The sequence below is a fragment of the Dermacentor andersoni genome, chromosome 5 (genome assembly GCF_023375885.2).
Source record: "Dermacentor andersoni chromosome 5, qqDerAnde1_hic_scaffold, whole genome shotgun sequence".
In the NCBI taxonomy this organism is placed as follows: domain Eukaryota; kingdom Metazoa; phylum Arthropoda; class Arachnida; order Ixodida; family Ixodidae; genus Dermacentor; species Dermacentor andersoni.
Window position 1 is genome coordinate 144,173,967 of NC_092818.1, and position 18,011 is coordinate 144,191,977.

Consider the following 18,011-nt stretch of genomic DNA (forward strand, 5'->3'; position numbering starts at 1 on the left):
CCTCTCTCTCTTCTTTCATCCTTCCGTAACAATATCTAAAGCGGACGAAATTGTTATATGTTACGCATGAATCGAAAAAAAAAAATTCAGTAATATGGAAACACAGCTTTTGCAGAACCCTCGTACACAACGTAACGAATTTATGTAAGACATAAATTGACATATTGAATTTGTCAGCCTTTAATGATCTAATGGATGCCGTTGACAGAGCTGAGATATCTGTTCTTGATGCAGAGCTATTAATTTGTAAACTTCGTACTTCTATTTCTTTGGAACTTTGGGATTTTTGGAAATCTTTTTGACAAAATTCAAGCACTAAATCGGAATTCCGCTCCTAACGTCACTAGAATTTAACTTTCTCTCTAAAATGCAACACATTTCATTAAAATCGGACCTGGGGTTATCTCAGAAAAGCGTTTTTGCGTTGTACATGTATTTGAATAGGCCACGAGTTGGGCCCGAGCTAAAACCAGTGGCCCCGAGATATCAGCGGCTATGCTTGACCTGTGATACTTTCCTGCATCGTGGTAGGTGTAAACAGAACCTTGTATGATAAGAATGCACCCTATTTTTACCCAGATAAGTATAAACGTAAGGTATGTTGTATGCTTTCCAGGGACATGGCAAGTGGTGCTTGTGAAGGTGTAAATATGGATACACTTTACACTCTTAAAAGCGTTTCTTGCCCTTTGGGGTTTATCTTGTCCCACAACGATAATCGCCATCTATATCGCCCGCATTTCCTTTCTTTAACGCTGCGAGCCCAGTACTTTCAGGCCACGAACGGCATGCGCGTTACCGGTGTGACATCATTTGAACATTCTCGACAAGAAAGTAGCAAGCGAAGATTTTTCAAGAAAGGAAATGCAAGCAAGGCAGATATGACGGAATATCATTGTGGGCTAAATTAAGTCTCAAAAGGTGCAATCTTTTAAAGAGTGTGTTTTTAGACCAAACTTGGTCTGAAACTTCTTGCTGTGCAGCACCCTACGCAGCGTCCTTGCAGTAAAACCATAAATCTAGTGATTGTTCCAGCACGACCCAGCATGCGCCTAGCGGGGTTACCGCTGCCTCATTGAAACCCGGCGAGCTTCAATACCTATCTATTGTGCAATTCAATGTTGAAAAACGCACTGGTTTCACGCTGGGAAATTCTTCAAGACGCTGATTCTTGCAGTATGGTTAGATCACGCCACATTCCTTCCACACTGATCACGTTATGGTCGCTTGTTTGGATATAATACACTGTGTCCAACGTGGTGACACTAATTTTCAAAAAGAAAAGAAGGAAGAACGCCCTGATTCGTAGTAAATAGATGGACAAAACTTTTATTTGAAACCACTGGCTGGCAGTTTCCTCAGTTGGGGGGGAGGAGGACGACGCGACGGCGGGCCGTTGTCTTGCACTGTAATCAAAACAGAGTGCTGCTGCTTATTATGAACCCATTCGCCGATTATGTTTTCTTTTTTTTTTAATTTGAGCTTGTCGACATTTTAACATCAGCAAGGTGCGTTTTCCTACGTACCTCAATGCAGCACGATCACTACGTCAGCTGTGAACATTCTCCTCACGCCATGCACCGTCACCGACGAGACGTCTCCCCCGACGGCTTGGGCTAAAATAGTGAAACTGTTGTACTGATCTGGAAATAGCGCCACGGCTACGTGCCAAGATAAGCCTAAGTACAGCTAAATACTTTTGGCCCACCACAAAAAAACACACAAAAAAACAAGCAAGGTGAGTGCACGTAGTTTTGCAGCAGGTGATTCCTGGAAGACGTCATTTAATAGTGAGGTCATATTATTGTTAGTTCACAATGTATTTCAGGGCCCCCTTAAGCTTATCTCGTGCTTTCGGCCCGCGGATAGTAACCACGGTTTTTAAATTGTGCACGTCGCCGCTGCGACGGTGAGGAAAGCACGTCGGATAACTTCTGCTGTGCTTTACAGGCGCTGAGTTCGAAAACTTCGATCTCCTGTGGCGCCCCGACTAAAAAAAAAAAAAAAAAAAAAAAAGAAAGAAAGACTTTGTCTACAATCGCCTGGACAAAACTTCAATTTTCCCGCGCCCATTATACCTGTCTGCCTGGAAGTAACTGCGTCGTTTTGCGGCATAGATTATCAGCGAATAGCAGCGGCACCACGACAAAAAGAGTCTTTACACAGTGGCGTGATTTTGGCAAAGCACTTTGGCAGCGGCGACGGCGAGGAAAGTACGTAGGATAACTTCTGCTGTGTTTTACATGTTGGTTAAACTTCTCGTTCATCTCGTTCTGTCGCTGCTGCCAAGCGATTTGTTTTGATGACGAATGACTGGGGCTCAAACATGACTAAGTGCTGCGGTTGCACAGCTGAAATTGAAGATGCCGCGAGTGCTATTGTGTGCAGTGAGTGCGAGTTCTGTGTTCATGCTTCAGTATGCTCAGGCATGAGTGAAAAGGAGTATGCTGAAAAGAAAAAAGTTGGGTAAAAGAAAAGCATGGAAGTGCGACGCCTGCAGGCCGGGGGTTTCCGAGAGTAGCACATGTCCCGCTGATCAAATCGGAGATGCTCAGCTTGAGATTGCGATCATAGACATGCACAAAAAATTAACTTCTCTCCTTACTTTGAACGAAAAGGTAGAGGGAATAGACAGTTCAATTCAGTTGCTGTCGGATCACTTTGATAAAATTCAGGAACGCTTGAGCGGGCAAGACAGGGAAATAAAAAACATAAAATGCAAGATCGACAAACTTGAGAAGGAGGATCCAGCTAAGGGTCTCGCCCAGCTTCAGATTGGTTTTGATGACCTCGAGTGGCGCAGCCGACATCTGAATGTTGAAGTACATGGAATTCCTGAGATTGCAGGTGAAAATCTTTTAAACAAGGTAACTGATCTTGCGAAAACCTTGAATTCGATGGAACTTGCTCCGGCTGATGATATTTCCGCTGTTCACAGCACGGCATCAAGGCCAGGTGAGCGTGGACTGATCCTTCGCTTTGTCCACCAGTACCTTCGAGATACGTGGCTTGAAAAAAGAAAATTCTTGAGGCAGATACAAGATCATGTTTACGTAACTGAGAATATGACCAAGCGTTCCCGGGCTCTCTTAGTAGCAGCAAAAACCTGGGCTAGGAGAGTTTGCTATGACTTTGCATGGCATTGCAATGGGAATGTCCTGGTCGTAGGAAGAGTGGAGAACGTGCGCAGGTCATCAGGTGTGAGGATGACTTGTCAGCGTTGAGCAATTGATGTTTATTTTTGAACTGTTCCTTAGCTTTTTTTTACTGCTTTGTAAAATGGATGACTACGGATATATCGCCCTTCGTGAGTTAGTGAAGCGGTTTGAAAGTGTACAAAGAGGATTTCTCCGATGCTTCCATTTGTATGTATGTATGTATGCTTTATTTCCACAAAAAACTAAATACAGCTTTGCGGGGGTAAAGTGGGGAAAAAAGCTGCTCGTAGCAGCTTGACTAGCCCCAAATACCCTAAATGTACAATCAATGGGAAACGAAGTAAATGAACTCGAGTGTGTGTTTAACCAAATGAAAGGTTGGTTTGATGTAGTTATGCTAACAGAAACCTGGCAATCGGATATTTCAGAAGAATGTCAACTACCTCATATGAAAACGTTTTCTGTTTTTAGGCCAAGTCGTCGAGGGGGTGGTGTCATTATGGTACTTGATAATTATTTATCAGCCGTATTGCTCGAAAATTTTACTTTAGTTACTGCTCATTATGAAATGTTAAGTGTTCAGTTTCAAGATGTCATAGTTGCTGTGTGTTACCGGCCACCTGATGGTAACTTGTCTGATTTTTTGCATTTTTAGATGTTCTCTTAACATTTGTAAATCAACACCAGTACACTGTTATATTGAGTGGTGATTTCAATATTGACATGGGGCATGACGGCACGATAAAGTTTGACTTTGAAACTGTTATTGCATGCAACGGTTGCGAAAACATTATAAACAGATCCACTAGATACTCTGTCTTCGGAGACCACCATAGACTTATTTATCATAAACTGTGATCTGTCGTGTGTGACCTGTGCTGTCATTACGTGTCCTATTAGTGGTCACATGGCGATATGTTGTTCTGTAAGAACAGGTGCACCTACGTTAATTCAGAATGACATTCTTTACACTTATCAGCATGTCTGCCCAGCTGCTTTAGATGCCTTCCGTTTATAAATTGGCACTTTGCATTGGGACAATGTTTTTCACTCAACTATTGCGAATGCAGCCTATGACGCTTTTTTAGTATCCTTTATTTGTATATACAAAAACACTTCCCTTATAAACAACGGAATAAATGTAAAGGTTGTCGGGAAGCTTGGATGACGCGCAAGCTCCTATGTAAAATTGACAAAAAAAAATATTATTTCAGAAATTCATGCGTTCACACGACGAGGCGGACCTAATTGCTTTCAAGCAGTTCTGAAATGCCTCAAGTAAAGAAATGAAGAAATCAAAGGAGCTGTATCACATACAAGTATTTACTTTGTGCTCAAAACGACCAGCTGTTTTATGGAATAAAATAAACTCTTTGATGGGCCGCCATCCGAGAACAGAGCAAATTAAGGAGAAGCTCCATGATGACAACTTGGTCAGTGGAGAAGCTATGGCCAATGTTCTTAATGATTACTTCTTTTACAGAGACTTTAACGACAGATCACCCGCTGCTTGCTGAACTCTGGGTGCAGAAACTACAAACACGTTTTTCTTAGCAAGTACCATTGAACCAGAAGTCACCACAGTATTCCTTGGCGTAAATAACAGTCGCAGCTGCGAAGCCGATGGCATGCAAATAAGACCAGTGAAATATGCTATTGATCAAATCAGTACAGCACTAACAGACATATTCAATCTCTGTATTTCGACAAGGCACGCGTAATAGCTCTCCACAAAAAGGGGAACAAGCATAACGTTGCAAATTATCGACCGATATCTTTTCTCCCCGTATTTCCTAAAGGTTTCGAAAAAAATATTTTTAGTCGCTTATCCTGTTTTTGCACCAAATATGTCCTGACAAAATCGCTATACGGCTTCCAAAAACATAAGTCTACAGAACTGGCCCTACTGGATCAAAAAGAATATATCCTACAACAGTTTGAACAAAAAAATTCAGTGGTCGGAATTTTTGTGGATTCACACAAGCATTTGACTATATTCACCACGGCATCTTATTTGAAACATTAAACCAATACGGCATTCGCGGGCGCCCGCTCGTGCTACTTAAAAGCTATCTGGCGCATCGATGTCACTTTGTTTCTATAAATTATTTAATATCAGATAAGAAGATACTTTCAGGTGTACCACAGGGGAGCATTCTCGGTCCTTTATTGTTCACGTTATATATTAATGATATAGTCCATGTCTCCCCAGAAGTTAAGTTTATATCTATGCAGATGACACGAGTATATTTGTCACCTCAGCATCAGATGTTAGTCTTTCTAGTAAAGCTAATGACTTGTTACAGAAGTTAGACAACTGGAAAAGTTAACATTAAGTTAAAGATAAATGCAACTAAAACAAAAGCCGTAGTTTTTCATTCGGAAAGTCAAGCAAGTGACTTTCAGAATAACCTTGTATTTAGAGGCTCAGGTATAGAAATAGTTAGGTCAGTGAAAGTATTTGGGGTACATTTCTCCAGTTCTTTGCTATGGGATGACCACGGCAATAATATTCAAATAAAATTAAGCCGGATAACTGGAATATTAAGGCATATCCGGTACCTTATCCCCAACTCGTTGAGGTTATTGATACACAAATCGCTGTTTAGTTCTTAACTACTGCTATTTGGTTTGGGGAACAACTACAGAACAAACTTGACGAAATTGCTGAGAATACAGAAGAAAATACTGAGGCTGATAGACAACGCTATAGTTCTAGCACCTAGCGACCCAATATTGAAAAAAATATAGGATGATCAAAGTGAATGACCTAAATCAATACAGACTACTACGAGAGTACTGTCTTAGCTGCAAACGCTCAAACTTTTTGTTCATGGAGATGGCAAATCTTTGCTTAAAGGAAAAAGCCTATGAAACAATAAATACAGAAATGTGGAGTGTTCCTTACTTTCGTACTAATTATGACTTTCAGATGCTTTGATGTACTCCTTCGCGAATTCTAAATCATACACTAGCAAAGGTATAGATATCTCTCATTTAAGTGTCGCAGAATTAGCGGCTCTTCTTGTTGTACAAACTATGTAGCAATTTATTTAGGTGCAGAAGACTGCAGCAGTTTTCTTTGTTCTGTAAACTGTGTATAAATTATGTTTTCAATTTGCCTTTATGGCTTGATCTTTACGTAAAACAATGTGGTACCTAAAAAGAAAAAGTGTTTTGATATTGTGATGTCCTTCAGCAGCAGCCATTGTTCACAAAGGGGGCGGAGGATCCCTCAAGGCGTCATTTGAACGGCATTTCCCTGCGCCTCCTGTTACACTGTACTGTGACGAAGCAAATAAATAAATAAATAAATAAATAAATAAATAAATAAATAACGTCGTGACAATTTACCTTCAGTCCCGTATCCACAACTACAAAACACGCTGCGTTCCGCGGAGTTTGCTTTAATTTTGTCCTACTACATGTGGAGTAAAGCCTGCTCGCTGTGCCCATTTCATCTCCCAAAAAGAAAATTCTGCTGATTTAGACGCAATTATAAGGTTCATGGTCTGGTTGAAATGCATGTACGCGTACGAGTGGCTGCGCGTATGTCTGGCTATTTTAGTTGAATAGCAGCCTGTTTTGAAGAAGTGCGTGTGGCATTAAAGTTTCGACTTCTTTCCTTCTTCATCTTCATCATTTTCTTTCTTTTTTTTCCTGTTCGGTATAGCACAACAAAACGTAATAACAGGTTTTCCCGAACAAGACCGCCGCAGCCTCTACGTCTTACATAGATAACGCGCGCGGTTAACACGGCTTTTCGGAACAACACGCATTTTTTACCGTTGTATGTCAGCCACGGGGCACGCATTTTTCTGTGCTGTGCACGCCGCATGCATGTAGTCAGCTTTTGTCCCCCGTGCCCAGCTGGACAAACCTAAACCTTGTGAATTCCATTCGGGCTCAAGTCACTCGCTCACCGATTCGATCTTGCGTGTCTTGGCAGAATATGCGCAGTGAAATTCGCAGTAAATATATTGCACATATAGCACACGTACAGGAGACACTTTTACGCGAACGGGGTGCGTGTAGCGAATGCATACTCACGGCGTCGGAGCTGTCGGAGGAGATAATGTTGAGGACGAAGTTGGTGACCCCCTCCGCAACGCCCTCGATTATGTGGCCAAAGAACGACCCAATGGGGTTAGCCTTGCGCGGCCATCGCCAGGCTTCGCTATGCTCCGGCATATCGTCGCTAGCTTCAGTGACGAGCACTGCGGAGAGCAGCATCAGCACCAAAACGAGCGCGCAGGACCTTCCGTGCCCGTGAGAGACCATGATGGATGATGCCCGAAACCTGCGCACGCTTCAAGGGGAGTAGGTAGCGCGATTAAAAGACGGGACAAAAGAAGACACATAGGGACACACACAGCGCTACCAACAAGCCAACCAACAAGCCCACATTGCAACCCTGCGCACGCGACAGAGATATGTGCACGCAGCGTCGTACACTCGGTGGATCTGGTACGTCCCAAGCAGGCGCGTAGCCAGGTTCTTTTTTTTTTTTTGGGGGGGGGGGGGGGGGGGGGGGGGCTAAGGTTGCATTTCGGTGGGGGGTGGGGGCTGGGGGGGGGGTTGAGGTTCCATTATTATCCGTTAAGATTCCCAAGCTTGGTGCATAATAATACAACTATTACCTAAAAGCGCCTTGTTTGTCTTCTTTTCGCCGTCCATGTCTTCGTGCGCTTGACCTGCCATACTAACTAGCTCGGATCCAGGCCCTTGTTCAGTATTACCTTCAGCAAGCCCTTGGCCTGCCTGAAGACGTGTAACATCCTGTAATTGTCTCGGGCGGGCGTTCGAAGGCTATGCGCCTTTGTTCATAGCTAGGCGCCGACCAGAAAAATTTCGGGCCAGAAGTAAATCGAGGGGGGGGGGGGGGGCTACGCCACTGGTCCTGAAACATGGAGACGCCCGGGTTTGGGCTTCCTGTCTTTTACGTTGGGTGAGGTAACCCATACCTTGAAAAAAAAAAAACAGTTTAGTACGCGTGTATTAGTTGTCCCCAAACAATAATAATCTTTCTTGCTTGTGTTTCCTTTCTTTAAGCCTTCGCGCTCGCTCCTTTCCTGTCAGATTGCTGTGTCACCTGTATACGCACATGTCGTTCGAGACCTGAAAGCACCAGGCGCGAAGCATTAAAGAAAGGAAATTAAGGCATGCGAAATATATTACGATTACTTTTTGAGACAATATATAAGGCCCAAAAGGCGCAAACTCTTCTGTATGTTTGTTCTGGCTTTACAAGGTAACAAACTTAGATAAAGTAAACCCCAATTCACCATAACATGGCAGCGTAGGCTCTATAGAAACTACGAGCGGTTTCCTGCCATTCGAGACTGCTCGATCCAGAGTAGGCAAGCCAGAGCAGGAAGCTTTAGCTCGGGTGCTCCTATCTAAATACATGTAAAAGGAGAGCTCGTTTTTCGTGGCAACCACTGCACCAAATTTGACAAGGTTTGTTGCATTTAAAAGAAAAACTTAAAATGTAGTGACTTAGTTTCGTATTTTTGATTTAGGTCGTCATCTTTAATTAAAAATGGGCAAAAATTGAAAATTTTCAAAGAACGATACTTTCAAGTTTACATCTATGTAACCCAGCAACGAAAACTGATAATACAATAAATATATAATAATGCAATACAATGATACAATAAAAATGATAATACAATAAAGCTTCCTCTCAAGAGGAAGCTTTAGCTCGGGCCCAACTACGACGCGGCCTATATTCAAATGCATGTAAAACGTAAAACGTGTTTCTGAGATAGCCCCCGGATCGATTTTACTGAAATTTGTTGCAGTTGACAGAGAAAGTTAAATTCTAGTGACTGTTAGAAGCGGAATTTAGATTTAGGGTCTGAATTTTGTTACAAGAATTTTCAAAAATTCGAAAGTTCGAAAAAAATTTAAGTATAAGGTTTACAAATTAATAGCTCTGCATCAAGAACAGATATCGCGGTTCTGTCAACGGCATCCTTTAGATCATTGAAAGCGGACAAATTTGTTATGTCAATTTACATCCTAAGTGAATTTGTTACGTTGGTTACAAGGGTTCTGCAAAAGCGGTATTTCCATATTACTAAGTTTTTTTATATTCATATGTAACATATAAATTTTGTCCGCTTTGGATGTACTATTAGATGCAATTCACGTAATTGTATTATTGTTTTTCGTTGCTGGGTTACGGAGTTGTAAACTTGATAGTTTCGTTTTCTGATAATTATCGATTTGGCCACTTTTTAACAAGAAATTGACGCCATAAATCCAAAATTCGAAACCAGCAGTCACTAGATTTTAAGTTTTTCTTTTAAATGCAACAAATCCCGCCAAATTTGGGGCAGTGGTTGCCGAGAAAAGCGGATTCTCCTTTTACATGTATATAGATAGGAGCACCCGAGCTGAAGCTTCCTCTTAAGACAAATATCGAACAAAAGCAAGAACAATAGCAACCTGGAGTCGATTCACCTGCAACGCCGACTTCGCTATAGCATAACTTTTGCTGACCTTTTCTTGCACAAGTAATGCGCATGTTTACTGGCGTGGGTTTTGTTTATTTGTGCAGTCAACCTTAACATGTTTTATTGCGATAGCAATTATATGACCACTCCACGCTCATTTCTGCCGTCGCCGTGAGGTTCCGTATGAGTGAAAGCGTCCAAGGGTGAGCTGGCGAACGCCGTTCCACCTCGCGTGCGCCAGCGAGGAACGCTGCACGGATGCATGCCCTCTCCCGTCGCGCGCGAGGCGGGGGGGTCAGGCGAGGGAGGAGGAGCGTTCTTCTCCGGCGGCTGCTAGGGTGCCTCGATGTCCTACTCGCCCGCCGCTCCGTACAGAGGGGAGACAAGGCGGCATCTACTACTACGGCGTTGGCCACGCGAATTGCGGACGCCTTATAGGGACGCATTGCCGGTGCTCGTGTGTCTTGAAACCGATCTGCGAACTGTGGCCAAAGTACGCGCCCGCACAGGCCTCATCTTCAAAACGATCTGCGATGTTTGCAGAGTGCGCGTGGTGCTGGTAGCTTCGTATGCGCTCTGCTTGCGACGTTTTATTAGCGTTGAAGCGAGAGATGCATGAAGGTCAATTCGCCAAGCTGCTGCCGCGATTCTTCACTCGAGAATTTTGATAGCGAGTTTCCGCGCTCATCGAGCGAGGTGTGTTCATGCTTACCATTGCGCGCGTGACACTGTGCTGGTTAATTTGGTTAAAACGCGTTGGCTGGCTAGTTGGTTTGAATTCATGATAGAATGTGCAAGCGCGACTTAACAAGGACGTAGAAAGTAGCAGACAAAGACGCCGCTGTCCCTGTGTGTCTGTTTCTCTGTAAGTCCTCGTTGAGTCGCGCTTTCACGTTCTATCATTGTTAAGTTAGCAAGCGAATGTTTACAAGTTTATACAGCCGATAAAACTAGTATTCTTACTACGTACAGCTATCTATTAATTTGCTATCGGGCTGCTGAGCACGAGGTCACGGGATCGAATCCTGGTCATGGCGGCCGCATTTCGATGGGGGCGAAATGCGAAAACACCAGTGTACTTAGATTTAGGTGTACGTTAAAGAACCCCATATTCAACTAATTAAAAATCGCTAATTAACTTTTTAATCGATTGCATTGCGGCACGTATTGCAATTTGCAAATTGTAGCCCGCAAGTTCCAGTTCAAAAACGAATTATGCCATCTGCCACAGGCGATTTTTGAAAATTCCTGGATATTTAAAAATGATCACCCCGTATAATCAATTAACTAGTCATGAATAACACGTACGTTACTGTAATCTATTGCGTCACGATTTGGTGCAGAAATATCGACGTGACGTCGCCGGCTGTCGCTTTTTTATACCCCATTTCAGGCATACCCTGCATGCATGCGCTCACAGTATGAGAGACTGCACCCCCCCCCCTTTTTTTTTTATCTACCAGTCTATAGCAGAACCTACTACTCATTTCGACGTATAGCGCGTCACCTTAATATTTCTGCCGCGAGTTCCCGGTTCAATATTGTTCGCGTTTTGGCGACGCGTAAACGAGAAAAACATAAAATAGGGCTCTTTTTTCGACGCTTGGGCACGCGCAGAGGGAAAAGCCTAATGTGGCTTGTAAATGTACGGCGATCATCCACTACGTAGAAAGAGCACGGCAACTCACCTGGTGTGGGAAGTGGGTGCTGCTTGCTTGCGTATCGCGCAAACGTTCAATAGCACGCGCTCAGATCGAATCTGGAACGCATGTTGGATGCGAGTCCCTTTTATATGTATACGCTTGTTTATAGATTATGAGTCCCCACCCTTCATTGGACCTAGATATCGGTGCTTGTGTCTCCCCTCCCACGCGAGAGCGTAGCCCCAAGGTCGAAGTCTCGGGTTCGCTTCAACACTGCGCGAACAGCGACCGCGCTGGTGAGTTCGTCATCACGTACTCTCTCTCTCCCTCTCGCATGCGCCTTTCTTCCGAGATAAGGCTCCCGTCGTGTTTGACATGCACTGTTTGACAGCCTCCTCATATTGAAGACGCGTGACAAGATCGTTTTTTTTGGAAGGTGCTTGAGACTCCGTTCCGATACACAACCTTCTTCGCCTTTTCAGAAGATTACATGTGTTCCATAGCAACAGAAGGGCTGCAAAGGCGCACGTGGTCCTGCTGCACCTCTAGTAAGCCCCTAATACAACCTTGGGTGTGGCTTATATAGACCGATTTACTCCCTTGTGCATCATTAGGGTGTAAATTAGTTATTATTGTCGTGTATACCTCCCTCGAACAGACAAGTCCCTTGTGTAGTTTATCTTAACCACGGTAATCCGTAATTTTTGTCTTGTTCAGATTTCAGCAGCCACATGTTGAAGGTCAACTATATAGGAGGATTCTAATGCCTTTTTGTGGATACTAATCCACAGAAAGTGAGACGTTAAAGAATTGAAACAGTATAGGCCCATTAACTTATTCCCACAGTAATATATAAAGTATTCACCAAGATAATTTGCAATAGAACAAGGGCAACACTGGACTTTAGTCAACGAAGGAAACAGACTGGATTCAGGAAGTGATACTCTACATTGGATTACATCCAAGTTATTAATCAGGTAATCGAGAAATCTGCAGAGTACAATCAGCCTCTATATATGGATTTCATAGATTACGCAATGGCATTTGATTCAGTAGAGATACCAGCTGTCATAGAGGCATTACGTAATCAAGGAGTACAGGCCGCTTACGTAAATATTTTGGAAAATATCTGCAGAGATTCCACAGCTACCTCAATTCTACACAAGAAAAGTAAGAAGCTACCCATAAAGAAAGGGTTCAGACAAGGAGACACAATCTCTCCAATGCTATTCACTGCATGCTTGGAACAAGTATTCAAGTTATTAAACTGGGAAGGCTTAGGAGTAAAGCTCGCAGGCGAATATCTCAGCAACCTTCGATTTGAAGATGACATTCTCCTGTTCAGCAATACTGCAGACGAGTTACAACAAATGATTGAGGACCTTAACAGAGAGAGTGTAAGAGTGGGGTTGAAGACTAATATGCATGCAGAAGACAAAGAATCATGTATAGCCGGGAAGGGAACAAGTGTTCAGTATCGCCAGTCAGCCTCTTGAGTCTGTGAGAAGTACATTTACCTAGGTTAATTAATCACAGGGAACCCTGGGCGTGCGAAGGAAATTCACAGAATAAGAAAAATGCGTTGGATCGCATACGGCAGACATTGTCGATCGGCTCCTGACTGGAAAATTACCATTATCATTGAAAAGGAAGATATACAATCAGTGCATTTCACCGGTGCTGACTAATGTGGCAGAAACTTAGAGACTGACAAAGAAGCTTGAGAACAAGTTAAGGACCGCGCAAAGAGCAATGGAAGGAAGAATGCTAGGCATAACGTTAAGGGGCCGAAAGGGAACGGTTTGCATCAGAGAGCAAACGGGTATAGCCGATATTCGAATTGACAATAAGAGAAATAAATGGAGTTGGGTAGGTCATGTAATGCGCAGGTCAGATAACCGATGGACGAGTAGGGTTGTACAATGGGTGCCGAGAGAAGGGAAGCACAGTCGAGGAATGCAGAAGAATAGGTGGAGTGATGGAATTGAGAAATTTGTGGGCGCTAATTGGTATCGGTCGGCGCAAGACAGGGGTAACGGAGATCTCAGGGAGAGGCCTTCCTCCTGCAGTGGACATAAAAGAAGAAGAAGAAGAAGAAGAAAATGATGATGATGATGATGATGATGATGATGATGATGATGATGATGATATAGGAGGCGCCCAAATCGACCAACGTTTGGTGGGATATCGCGTCGATCAATTTTTGTATCTGTGTAATCTGTGACCATGCGGTGTATTGCCGCATCTGTATGGTTAGCGACGTGAACATCGATGGCGGCTTTGTGCACGTCTCTGCACAAGCGTAACTTTGGCCAACCCACCTTCGTCGGCCAGATGCTCAGGATTCTTCTAACCTTGTTGCCCACTCAAATTTGACGGCGCACGGAGAATCCACAAACTTTCTGCAAGTCATGTTTGAGAAGTGTCCGCATGCCCAGGGTGGCCCTCCTCTTTGGATCCGGCAATGAGAGGAGGAGATGGGTGCGAGAGCTCTCGGAAGTAAAGTAAAATATGGGATAAGCAGTTGCACCACTGCAAAATGATAGATTTCAGGTGGGAACAACGCTTAGGAGACTGACAAAGCGAGGGAACATATATAGAAGGAATAAAAACGACACGTTGCGCAACGGGTCGTTTTCTTTTTTTCTATACGCGTGTCCGTGTCCGTAGCGCTGCATATGTTCCCGTCTTAATATGAACAACCAAGTAGCCGTTGCTTTCACGCAGGAAAGTTTGTTCTCGAAGGGCGCTTGGGGCGCGGGAAACATGATTGCCGGATTAAAAGAGAGAAGAGGCAAGAGAACATAAGCAGTGCGCATTGTTCACATGCACGCAAAAACACACACCAACTCTTATGTTGAACCATACCATCGCTATACATTAGTGAATTTAATAATGCTATATAAGAGGTACATGGTGCATATTCTCTGCGACACCTCTTTCGCATTGTATATAAGCAGGAAGCGAGTGTGTGTGACAGAGTGTTGTGTTCAGTGGTCTCGCTCAAAATTTGCACGACAACTGAGTGCAGGTCATGTAGCCATTTATGTAGGAGTGCAATTCTTTCAATGCTGGGGACATATCAACTCGAGCACGAACGAATAGCGCGTAATTGTACCTTGAACAAAGGCGCCCTTGTAAACACAAATTAGCCCATTTGGGCGTTTTAACAGCTGACATGCCATTTTTCCACCGCAGTTTAAAGTAAGTACTCCCACGAGAAGCTGTAAAATAAGCTAGAACCATTATTTTACCCCCTCCGTGATTTTAAGGGGCATTGCGGATATTAAATGGGGGTTTTCAAAAAATAACGGTGGCATACGGTAGATCGAGAGTGTTGAAATGCGCCCATATTTGACACGAGTCAAATAGAGAAAAGAATAACTCAGACGTGACCAACAAGGCTGTCAGCCCCAGCGACAATTTGAGCAGAATTATCTCTGCAGTCAGATTCGAAGTATCCCGCGGAATGTGTTTTCTCGCTGTTTCTCTGTTCGGGATAGCCGCGCCTTGGCGCTGCAGAGGACGCCGAAAGTCGAAACTACACGAGAAGGAGCACAGGACTTCGGAGCGCGTATGCGCGCGTGGAAAGCGACTTAGGAGCAGCCATTACCGGCGACGGCGCATTCGCCTACCGTTGTTGATGTGTCTCACAGTTTTGAACCCCCATGACTCCACGGTAAGTGATATTGAACGACCATTGTACGTTCTATGAGTATGTATGTGTTCTAAGTGAGGAGACGCGCTGATATGATTTATTGGAGGCCTCAGTGCAACATGGCGCAACAGTTGGCCGCCCAGAACCATTCCGCACGATCACTGTGCTTGTTCGAGCTTTGTCGTATTCGAGGCGAATTGAATGCTTAGAGTGAAGCGAGAGTACTTAAAATTCATGATTTTAGGTGATGAGGGACTTTGCCGCAGGTTTAATTGAATGGCTGTGAGCTTTCGACATGTTCCCGAAGCGCAAGCCCCTACCAGAATAGTTACGTGCAGTGCGAGGTGAGCTAAGCTTCGCCGCCTAACCGCGGCCCGAAAATGTGGCGACTCGTTAAGGTTTACTGCGGTGCGCGAATGTGCGTGTTTGTACAGCGATCACCTGATCTACTAAAGTGACTTTTATAACGCTGAGCTTAGTGTAATCTATTACTCCCCCTCCTCCTCTGCCTTCTGGATTGGATTGGCTAGGCTCGTTACGTGCTTTCGCGCGCTTTTCGGAGCGCTGATTGGCGTGCGCCTGGTTTGTACACTGGGCTTTTATAAGATCGCTTGTCGCTCCTTCCCTTTCCTATGGATTGAATCGGCGCGGTTCGCTAGATGTGCGCCTGCTTTTTGCGCTGGGCTTTCAACAGATCGCGCGCTGCTTAGCGCGGAAGTGCTGTGCCGCGGGCGTACCGTGTATGCAAGCGCGGCGAGGCTCGCTCCGTGGCCGTCCGAATGTCCACGTCTCCAGGCGGCAAGTGATTTGGCTCACGTCGTGAGCCAAAACATAGGCACGTGGCTTTTGAAGGAGATGACCGGAGACTTGCTTAATCTGTCGGACCACGTCATAGCCGACTGGAGGAACTACGCTCGTGAGGTCGTGCGGGACTAGCTGCTGGCGCGACCCTGACTCGGTGGCCCCAGGAAGACTGTGCAAGTTGACGAATGCCTCCTTCGCGGCAAGCGAAAGTACAATCGAGGCCGCCTGCTGACGGGCGACAACGTGCCGCGCTTACATACACGGTACGCCCGCGACACAGCACTTCCGCGCTAACCGACGCCCTCTTCGTCTTCGTATATAAGCGCGAGCAGCGAGCGATCTGTTGAAAGCCCAGTGGAGAGAGAAAACATTATTTGGTCCATTAAGGGTTTAGCGTTCGGTCTTCGTCTTCATCGCTGCAGACGCTTGACCTTCTTAGCAGGGTTGGGCCCCTAGTCCAGGGCTCCACTGAGCCGCGCTGCTTCGCTTGCGTGCTGCACCATTGCCCTTTGGGCGGCGAACTCGCAGCTGGTGAGCCGGCTCTCCCACTGCTCCGCACTCGGGGTTTTGTGTTGGTGGAATGTGTAGTTACGTTTACACTCCCAGGTTAAATGGTAAAGCGTGGGGGTTGCCCCGCACCACGGGCATGTGTTCCTAAATTGTGTAGGATACATCTTGCTTAGTATATGTAAGTTATACTAAGCAAGATGTATCCTACAAGCCAAGTGGAAAAAGCAGGCGCACACCAATCTGCGCTCGGAAAAGCGCGCGCAAGCACGTAGCCCAATCCAGACGCAGAGGAGCAGATGGAGTATCATGGGTGACACTAAGCTCAGAGTTACCAATATAAGTGCAGTAAATTTGGTTCTTTATTCTATGCCGTAACTGTCTCTCGCTTAGGAGGTCACCTAAACAGTACTGCACGGGGAAGGGCAATAAAAAGAGTGAAGTAAGGGAAGAGGAGGTCGAGCGTAAGGCCGTGAAAAATAGAAAACGGAGCATGAAACGGGGTTTATAGCCGCGTGTGAAGGTTAGAGCATGGGTTAGAGGATTCAAGGAACTCAATGAGAGCAGCAAAGGCTCTTTTGAGTTGGAATAGTTGGAAAGTTGGAATAGAGCGTATTATAGGCCAGGTGATCGACTCGTTCATCACCATCGATTCAGACGTGCGAAGGAACAAATTGGAATATTAGATCACAGCCCATTTGTTGTGCGTAATGAATCTTCATAGAAGGTCGTTGCGCGTTGAGGGGGCCTCTCTCCCCTTTGGCGAGCGTGAGTAGCACGGCGCGGGAGTCGGTGAGTATCAGGTGAGTATGGACGTCAGACTCTGGAGTTTTGCAAGACGCGTAGCGCCACCTGCCGTTGCGAAGAGGCAGTAATTGAGTAGTGCGAAGCCCGACTCCCTTGCTAAGTTGCCTATGCAGCTAGCGACTGCGAAACAACGATTTAACTAGATTTTGGTCCATATTGCGAGTGTTTTGCGCATTTAACACCCAGACAGACAGCTATGAATTTCTACGCTAGTCGGACGCGCCGCTGAACTGCCATAAAGCGCTTGCTGGCTCACTCTTCAGACTGATGGCGGAAACGAAGGCAACCGCGATAGCTCCGCGCGCTATGAAGAAAGGCCGCAATATACGTTACTGTTGTGTTGTAAATTGCCATGAACGTGAAGGACGGAATAACAACGTTCAGTTTTACCGATTTCTATCGCGATCGTATTAAGGGGAATGGCGAGAGCGCTGGATACGGGCCGTTCAACCTGTTGGGTAATCGGATTACTTGCATTCCCCACAACACAGCGGCTCGCATGAGAAAGTGCGACAATTTTTTTCTTCTGTAATTGTGTTGCGTAGCCCTGACGGAGGACAATGGTAGCCAAGCGAAAACTCAAGAATCTGCAGCCGCCACTTCGTTAGTAACAGAAACAACAACGTTGTGAACCATCCTGCTTATGTGCCATCGATATCTCCACCTTTTAACAGACGTCCGCCTCCGCTTGACTCAACAAGTGCAACGGAGAGAATTGGCAGGTCAGCTTAACCAAGCATTTTGGTTCGTTTATGAATTCAAAATCCTGTTCTAGAGCATCGTTGTATCGCGAGCTCATTTCCACTTTCGGTATTTTGTAAGTCCTGCGCCGATACAGCAAGCACGCTTCGCAATGTGCTGAGCCTGCTCGACTGTGTTTTTCAAGTATTCAATGTGAAACAATTTGAAATGCTTAGATTTTTATGCTGATATACAGACAAACCTGATGCTCTCTGTATTTGCGAGTTGCAGC

At 44.9% G+C, this 18,011-nt stretch overlaps 1 long non-coding RNA gene across 1 annotated transcript; it reads right to left on the minus strand.

Annotated features, from left to right (window-relative positions):
• Nucleotides 1-1,302: 1,302 nt before the first annotated feature.
• LOC126531332 (uncharacterized) lies at nucleotides 1,303-11,412 on the minus strand. Its single transcript, XR_007599626.3, has 4 exons — nucleotides 11,308-11,412; nucleotides 7,209-7,467; nucleotides 1,527-1,616; nucleotides 1,303-1,406 (listed from the first exon to the last, which is right to left on the minus strand). It is a non-coding gene; the product is annotated as an uncharacterized lncRNA (long non-coding RNA).
• Between the last annotated feature and the right edge of the window lie 6,599 nt (nucleotides 11,413-18,011).